This window comes from Branchiostoma lanceolatum, chromosome 2 (assembly GCF_035083965.1).
Source record: "Branchiostoma lanceolatum isolate klBraLanc5 chromosome 2, klBraLanc5.hap2, whole genome shotgun sequence".
Taxonomy (NCBI): Eukaryota; Metazoa; Chordata; class Leptocardii; order Amphioxiformes; family Branchiostomatidae; genus Branchiostoma; species Branchiostoma lanceolatum.
In genome coordinates, this window is record NC_089723.1 from 4,622,534 (window position 1) to 4,631,782 (window position 9,249).

The 9,249-nt window shown below is 42.8% G+C and overlaps 1 protein-coding gene across 1 annotated transcript in view; it reads left to right on the forward strand.

Moving 5' to 3' along the window:
• Positions 1-9,249, forward strand: part of LOC136427212 (ubiquitin-like modifier-activating enzyme 6) — a 63,191-nt gene that overhangs the window by 34,867 nt on the left and 19,075 nt on the right. The window lies entirely within an intron of this gene.

Genomic DNA, 9,249 nt, shown 5'->3' on the forward strand with positions numbered 1-9,249 from the left:
AAGCACCAGCTGGACGTTGTGCCTTTTTACTCGTTCCAAGTGACTTGAGAGGGCCTGGTAAAAGCTATCTTTTTCATCAGTAGAAGCACTCTCAGTTGGTGCATAGACTACCGTCACAGTTAATCGAGGGTTTCCATAGAAAGCTGCAGTCATAATTCTAGGCGTAATGGACTCAACATTTTGGAGGCATTCATACACATGCTTTGATAGCAGCAAACCGATCCCTCCAATTCTTCTATCCGAGGCTGAGCTATACATCAGGACAAAGTTTTTATCTTCTGATCACAATTCATCAGTCTGTGAGGGTGTAATGAGACGGTGCAATTGGATCCCCACAATGTCAATGCCCACATCCTGGCAACCTGAGAAGAGCTGGTGTGTCTTACCTTGTTGGTAGAGAGTACGTACATTATAAGTTGATATCACAAGAGAATTGGAGACAGACAGGTGTATTCTATCCAGACCATCAGTCCTTTTGGTTTCCTGTTGGTCCTTCATTCTGTCTGAGTAGAAATTCTTCAACCTTGCTGACTTCTTTTGAACTTTGGAATTACTTACAGTTTTCGGAATTATAAGAAGTCCAGGTTTTATTTTAATCCGATCCTTGGAGGATGTTGTTGTTGTTGTCTTATGACCATTGGGAAAATTGGTTTCCTCTTCCGCTCTTAGCCGTTGGGAGCAAAACTCTCCTCATCCGCCTTCGGGTCAGACATCTCCGAGCTATTTGCCCATAGCTGGGAGTCAAGAGTGGTATTAAGTCCAAAGTAGTAAGGTATAGGGGTGAGAGAAAACGGTCAATGAACTCATAATGAAATAAGAGGGAAGGTGAAAGGGGGCCATAAATCCAGTTTTCGAACTAGATGCTAATAGACTCCAGCATTGGCCCCCAATAGTCGCAAATAGGTCCCCGAAAATGGCCGCAAAAAGGCGCTATTCATTCTGTAAAACTGCTCTGTAATTTGTCAGTTTCAAATTTTGTTTGCTCTAATGAATCTACATGTATGGACATACATCATCACACATCCATGGTACAAAACACATAATGAATGAAATCTGGTATACCTTTTTGGTTAATTCTGTTAATGTTAGTATATCCATAACGGTTACCTATATTGCGCCTCGTATCATAAGTGAATCACTTCTCTTTCTGATGCATTATATTGATTCTATATTTTTTTTAGTCATTTACAACACGGTGATGCCCCATAATTTACTCATCTGTGCCTCAAACGGAAAATGTGTGGCACATCGTTTGAAAGGGAAAATGTAGTCGCCGCTGTAATTTGTCGTCAACATGCCCCAGTTAGATAAGTTCACTAGACGTTTTCGTTTCTCACAGAAAACATTAGGCCTGCAGTGTGCACATTGTTAGCCAGTTTCAGTTTCTGAGAATAGCACCACGGCATCCGCCTGAAACAAACAAGATACGAGCAGGTTGTGTATGGGTTGGGTCACAGTCAGTACTATGTACATCTTTGGCTAGATCATTTATTAACATAGCCTGAGTACCATCCTCCGTAGTGACCGCTGGCTCAAAAAATCGTTTCTGTAGTAGATGTCCGATTTCAATAAGCATTTCATTTGATCTTCACCTTGATTCAAATTTGTCTGTCGGGTGATAAACAAACATTGAACTTACGCTGCACCGCCGAGGCAAGTTCATAAGATCCGGAAACAATTATGGTATAACGTTGGGTAACATAAATTCGGGATTTTTCCGATAATAGTTGACTGAAATCAATCTAGCAGAACAATAAACCATCCTTTTTTTCTATTAATCTGTCAGTATCATGTACTATCTTTGCACTAATCATATATATGGTAGATTTTGTCTCTAGTCGTGCTGACACCATAATATTTCAACTTGAAACTACGCCGCCGCCGAAACGTCCGCCGCACGCTTACCGCTAATTACATTTTATACAGCAGCTATTTGTTCCATCCTTAGCTTGAGGAGAGTGCTATGGATATAGACGTGTTCATGTAAAAAAATACACGAAAAAAACGGCCGTACCGCACACATCAGGCCTACGGGAACAACCCGTGTGTTGAGTCGGTAGCTATAGAACGTCAAAGTCGACATCCACCTTCATGGCAACGTGTACATTATTTATGGCAAGTTAGCCGGATGCCGTAGCATTGATAATACTACTATGCATGTATTCCTTGTTGTGTTAGGAGCAAACTTTGAGGAAAATATCGTCCTCAGTCCACAATCACACGCAACATTTAGACAAAAAAGTGTTCCTCACAAACCTTTGTCGTCTGCTTGACAACAGGATTCTGGGTAATGATACGGCGGCGGGAAAATACACGTGCCGTAGGTTGTAGCAACAAAGAGGGGTTTTGATGATTGATCACACTTAGAGTCCAATTGCAGGTCAGCAATTTTAAGAAAATAAGTTGTCTTGTAAATGATTTTGTTTAGCAGGAAGCGGATGTGACATTTGTCTTATAAACCAGCCGAGAACGATGTAGTGTGATTCTCCCACGAAGCCCTCAGACTGTTCCAATAAGGGACGGAGAGTTTTTGTCCTCGTCGCCTTCTAATGCATGCTTATCGAAGCTTTTCAGACAGTGTTCTGAATACGTTAGTCTGTCAAGTTTGTATTTCTAGCGGTATTACTGATGTTGCATCTAGCACATATCCCTAAATACCCCGTTTTCGAAAAATCCCGAATTTAAGTACCCCACGAATTTATGTTACCCAACGTTATATCCAACACGACTCCTAGCTCTGGAGACGAGGTAACACACCTTACAGGTAACATATGCGCGACTCTTAGCTCTGTGTACCAGGTAACACACCTCTTCTTCTTCTTTATTACTGCCCGGCCTCATATGTATGAGATTATTGGCAGTTACGTTGCGCTGGGGTAAGTTACGACACAAATGCCCGGAACAAATAAAACAGACGGAAATAAAGGAAGACGCTAAAACTGATTTTGTGTGTGCAAAGGACAGGACACTTTTACTATTACATATTTTTTTCTTGTTTCTGGCCGGGAAAGCATTCAAAAGGGCATATTTCATAAGACAAAGTAATTCAGTTACATATTATTTCAAGATTTCAGAACAGCAACTTGGAACTCAAGTCATCATCAAACTCATACAATACCAATGACCAAAGCTGCACTATGACATTCATAGTGCATGTGTGTACGCAAGTGCGTATGCAACAAAGTGCACAACACTGGGACCGGAGTAATGACGTTTTGAATGAATTGGACTATAATTGGTAACGGTACCTTATCTACATATATGCAAGGACGTGTAAGGGTGCCTCAAAGCAGCAGGTCCTCGCCAGTTCAGTTTTGAACCGGGAGAGAGACCCCGCCTCACGCTCAAGTTCATTCCACTCTCCGATGGGCCGAGTAAACGGCGAGCTAGAGCCTGTAGTAGCTGTTCCTACACACGAATACCTGCATTTTTTTGTTAATGATTGGAGCGGCGGGAGCATCTAGCCAGTAGCCACCAGAACCATCTTGGTGGAGTGTGGGACAGAGACAATGTTATGATTGATTTTGTATAGCATCACTTGGCGGGCGATCCTCCTGCGCATCTCCAAGGCCTGTCAGCCTAAGTTTTGCAACACGGTGCGTCTGTAGTCATTGCTTAAGTCCCAGTCACATACATCGTACGATGCACCTACGATCACCCGATAGCATATCCCGTTCAACGTAGGATGATCGTATATAAATCGCAGGAAAATCGTAGGTAAAATCAGCTGTCACCGAGGGCCAAGCGATGTTCAAAATTTCATGCATCGTCGTGCGATTTTTATAGCCCCCAATTCAGGCTTCACTGTTGTCTTTTTTTCCGATGATAAGGTGACAAATTCATAATTTTTTATCGGATTTCAGTTGCCCTGATATTTCCGATGCCGGTTGATGCACATTGTAACAATCAGAACACCGTAATAACCAGAAAACAGTGCGCCCGTTTAGAAGAGCCTACTTCCAAGATTAGATTTCCACGTGTTAGATCCAGTAAAACGCGCAGGTGATGCACACAACTGTTTGGTGGCTGTATACACGTGGGTTCATGATTAGATTCGACCTCAATCCTACCCTGTCTCTGTTTTCACTTTCAGTTTTTTTAGAATACTTTTTTGTGGCTTATGCTTGCTTTTTGATGATTAATACAGCTGCTTTGCCATTTTCTTTATTTCTCGAAGCTATCCGCAAACTCAGTTCATGATCACTCGGCAAACTAAAAATAGAGACACGAAAGAATTGAGGTCTAATTATGAACCTACGTGCGTGTATACAGACATCAAACAATTGTATGCATCATATCATCATCTGCGCGTGGTACTGGATCTGACACGTGGGAAATCTAATCTATATCTATCTATAACGGGGGTTGCCCTACCTTAGGACGCGCCCTAACTTAGGACGGATTTTTTAGTGATCTTGTTATGCATAAGTACGCCGTGTTTGTGTCCACTGACTATGCTCATAAGGAAGATAAATAAACCAAGTCCATGCACATAATTTTTATTTGCATTCAAAACATATGTGTACATATTCATTTCTTGTTTTGTCGAGAATGGTATTTTGACAATAATGATGGCAACGCTGAGTAGAGGGTCACTGCGTAGCTAGACGGCGCGACACCTAAATATACGACCTGTGCCAAGCAGATACATAAGTCACACAGCTATCATACACATAAGAAAAATAATTTCATAAAACACTAAAAATTTGGGTCTTTAAGTGTTTGTTGAGAAGAAAACCGACCAAAGAAAAACAACGTAAACATTGCTGTCGTCTGACGACGTTGTTTTCCCGCCATTTTTTTGGGCCGCGATGGTGGCGAAACGTTTCAACGCACAGTTTTGTTACGCTCTAACATGTGATTGGTACCGTTTATGAAAAGGAAACTGAATACAGAGATGGCGAAGATGGTTCCCAATAAGTAGACGGAGTATTGTTGATGTAAGCGGTGTCGTTTTTTCGTAATGATTTCGTAAGTCGGGCCGCATTCAATACGTACGTCGGGCCGCGTAGTAGCCTATTTCCCGTGGGAACATGAGCTGGGATGCGCTAGATATAGCCCTTCTCACATGACGTTAGAAGTGCACACAGTCAAAATTTTCCGGTCAAAAGAAAGCTAGAATATAGCAGACTTCAAGCCTTATTTACATTTCCCTAACTTCATCACCAACTTCCGAAGAGAGCAAAATTACCAAAGCGTACTAAGTTAGGCACACTATCTGGCGTAGCACTAAATCAGAAGGTACATTCGTGAAAACGTCTCACAGCGTTTGCCGCTTGTAACTCGGAGCGTGAAGGGCCCATGAACAATATGAATACATTTCTTGTCCATGTATGTTCTTTAGATGAATGTGTTCAAAATTCATTCATTAAAACATGACCATTCTCTGACAACCAGCAATGGAGCGCCGTGAGTTCGAGCGCGTAAAAAAACGTCCTATGTTTGGGCGACTCCCGTTATCTATATAAGGTATTGGGCAAAACCCGGTGTAGGTATCGCGCCCAGGGTGTACGCCTAAGGCGGCCGGTGGTGGTGGTGCTCCATAACAACAAAAAAAGTGCAGAATTTAAACTACCTAACAGTAATCAAAATAGTGAACAATATAACATAGATAAAGAAAAAAAGTGCAGTGAGGGCCGCCTTAGTTCTTGCATATAACTACTGGGGGGTGGGGAGGCCCATGTGCTTGGCCAACCCCACCTTAAACTGATTGACAGAATCAGCTGTCACCAGGCTGGCTGGTAGGTGGTTCCATTCCATGACAGTTCTTGGGAAATAGCTTGACCTGAACACTTCTGTTCTGCAGAAAAGCGTTTGGAAACGATGTGAATGTCCTCGGGTATGCCTAAACACCTCACCCGACCTCACCCGACCTCATCCGAGTCTAAAATGCAGTGTATACGGGACAGGGACATCATTTGACGTTCTGGACACGTTAAATATGCAATTATGAATGCAAAACAAGCAGCAAACTCTAAGTATTTGCCAGTTTTTATAAGTTATTCCGCTCTAACGGGTGCCGCGAAACCCCCATATGGTGCGTATTTGGGTTGTAAACAATGGCGAAACCCCGCGGAAAATAGATCAACTTTGACTCGTCAAATCTCGTTTCTGACAAAAGTGTGATTCCTCTGAAGCACTGTAGGAGATTGGTGAACTTGTTACGATACCGGAGACACATTTATATGCTTGATCTGACCTATTTTGACTGCACTATTGAGCTCAGTTTTCCGTGACCATGCATGTCTTGATACTCAACGGCGCGTATCACCCTTCTATCTTGGAAACGAGCGGAGTAACTTATAAAAACTGGTAAATACTTAGAGTTTGCTGCTTGTTTTGCATTCATAATTGTATATTTAACGTACCCAGAACGTCAAATAATGTCCCTGCCCCGTATACACTGCATTTTAGACTCGGATGAGGTCGGATGAGGTCGGGTGAGGTGTTTAGGCATACCGAATGTCCTCGTGTCCTGTTCAGGTGTTGGGTGGTGTAGTTTTGATAAGGTTTAGCGACTAGATTGTTGATGGACTTGAAGAAAAGAACCAGGCGTGCGAATTTCCTGCGCTCTTGTAAAAGGGGCCACCCTAGCTTGCTTAGCAGTGCAGTGACGCTAGTGGTCTGTCTGTAGTCGCTGTATATGAACCTGGTCCCCCTTAAGTTTCGTTTAAGGAAGCCTGTTAGCCTTTGCAGTGATGTGGTTGATGTGGTGGGACCACTTGAGGTCCTGTGATATTATGATCTCCAGGTATGGGTGTCGATCATTGACCTCAAGTGGTTCTGTGAACATCGTGTACATATAATCAGGAGACTTACGTGGTTTATGAATATGTATGATGCAACATTTCTTAATATTAAATCTAAGCTGCCAAGAGTCTGACCAATAACAGAGTGTGTTCAAATCATTTTTAAGTATTTGCTGGTCCTGTAGAGAATGTATCTGACGATATATGAGGCAGTCGCCCGCGAAGAGTCGCAGTTGGGAAGATATACCTGCATTAATATCTTTAATATATAAAAGGAAGAGAAGGGGGCCTAGAACTGTTCCTTGGGGCATTCCTGACCTGACCGTTGTAGGTTCCGATGTTACCCCGTCCACGATTACCTGCTGGTGTCTGTCTATTAGCCAATTTTTTATCCATCTCATATCCCCCCCCCCCTATACCATAGAATTCTAACTTGTTTAACAGTCGGGTATGTGGGACGCTGTCGAATGCTTTGGAGAAGTCTAGGATAGCCATATCTATCTGACTGCCCTTGTCAAACCATGAAGTCAAGACGTACAGGGTGCATATGAGTTGTGATTCGCAGAAGTGTTTAGCGCGAAAGCCATGCTGAGTAGGGAGGAGGATTTGGTGGTTATCAAGATGTTTTATAGTTGCAGAATACATAACATGTTCTAGTAATTTACAGCTGACGCTGGTAAGAGACACTGGGCGATAGTTCGCCGGGTCACTTCTATCGCCTCTCTTGAAGATCGGGTGAACATAAGCATTTTTCCAGTCTGCCGTGACCTGCCCCTTTTCTAGAGACTGATTAAATATGAAGTGCAGCATAGGGCATAGTTCAAGGAAAGAAAACCCTCCAATTTCAGTGTGGAGGAGAACTGGGAATAAAGAAGGGCCTAAAACAACTGATGCTTAAACATATTCCACAAAGAAAGCTGTCAGGAAGACACCACTGCCCGTGGGTATCAGCAGCACTCAAGAGAGCTATAAAGACATATGAAAAGAAAAAGCTATACAAGAGAGCTAAAGAATCTATGTCTGCATGTTGGATGTTGCGGGTTGAGGCCCTGAGTGTCATTTTGCGTGCTTTAACGTATATAACCACCTGTCCAGGGTCTCTAGTAGCTTGTTGTTTACGGCGTTTTTGTGGTAGGAGCTTTTTCCCTTTGTCGTTTGCATTGCGGACAAAGGATGTATAGTTTTGTTCCGCTGGTGGAAGGTTTTCAAACAGAGCAGGTGTTGCACTGTCCTCAATTTCGGATGCAAGCGACGTGTCGGTTGCATTGCTTGCCAGTACAGTTTCTTTGAGGCTTTACGCTTAGAAAGTCTTATGCTCAGTTTTACTGTAGCCGTGACAATACAATCGTCACTTCCCACTGGGTTTGATGTGGAAAAAGCTTGGCAATCCATAATGCTGTTGCGCCAACGTTTGCGGTACATACAGAAATCAATTTGGTAAAGAATGCCTTTGGTGATCTATGTCCTTCTATTGGGTTTTAAAGTGTGCGGATTAAAAAAAAAACAGGGTAATTCAAACCCCACAAATCATGCGACCCAGATCATGTCCATGCTTGTGTGCTCATAGAACCCAGTTCTACATGTACATTGAGCCCCTTTCTCCAAGCAATTTTCCGGAAGCCTTGACCCTGCAAACCGACCAATCTCTTTGACATGCATCTGCTCCAAACTGATCACGGAACACATCATAGCTAGCACTATGATGAATCACTCCGTATCAAAAGCTGTCGAAAACAAAAAGGTTTTTCGCTAATACGTATATTTCAGTTCAACCATAGTAGTTGTTGCTTGATTTCGTTCGGCTCCTCAGGAGGTCGGAGTTGGAAGCTGAGAAAAAACGACTATGAAACAATAATATTCCATAGGGTAAGTTGGGCAATGGGAAACAGATTTTGTTCAGCTGGCTAGACATGTACATGTATAACAAAACCATTTCTTGTTCAGGTGTAATGTTGGCATCCATGTCTGATGAGGCTTTTTTTAGCCTAGTATGAACGCAATCTTACTGGTTCGGAATAAGGGTTTTAGCAGGTTATTAACTTCAGACCCCAAACTTTGGCTCACGGATTTTGCCCTCGATTATGACCCAAACCGCGGAGAAATGTTTTCCGTCCTTGCTGGTGACCAGTCACCTGCAATTTTGCTTTTGCATCTAAGGCCGGGTTTAGACAGTCATGCGTTTCCAAGCACACTTGTTTGGAGTACACTGAGCTGAAGTCCGACTCACTGCGGCCGCGCAGTGACTTGGAACGCCAAGCTGCGCCGACGTCTCGCGTTGAATGATCTTAAACCATGAGCAATTGTAGGGCACAAAATTGTAGGATACATACCGAAAAATTATGGCATATTAAAAGAGTAAGAAACAAATTTCCAAACTTGCGCTAAGTAGATTATATATATATATATAACCTCCTTGCTTGCGCCAAGTGCATTCATTGATTTTCATATGGCCCCTGACCTGAGCATTGCATAACTCACCTGGAGTCGACTCGGCGTGGAG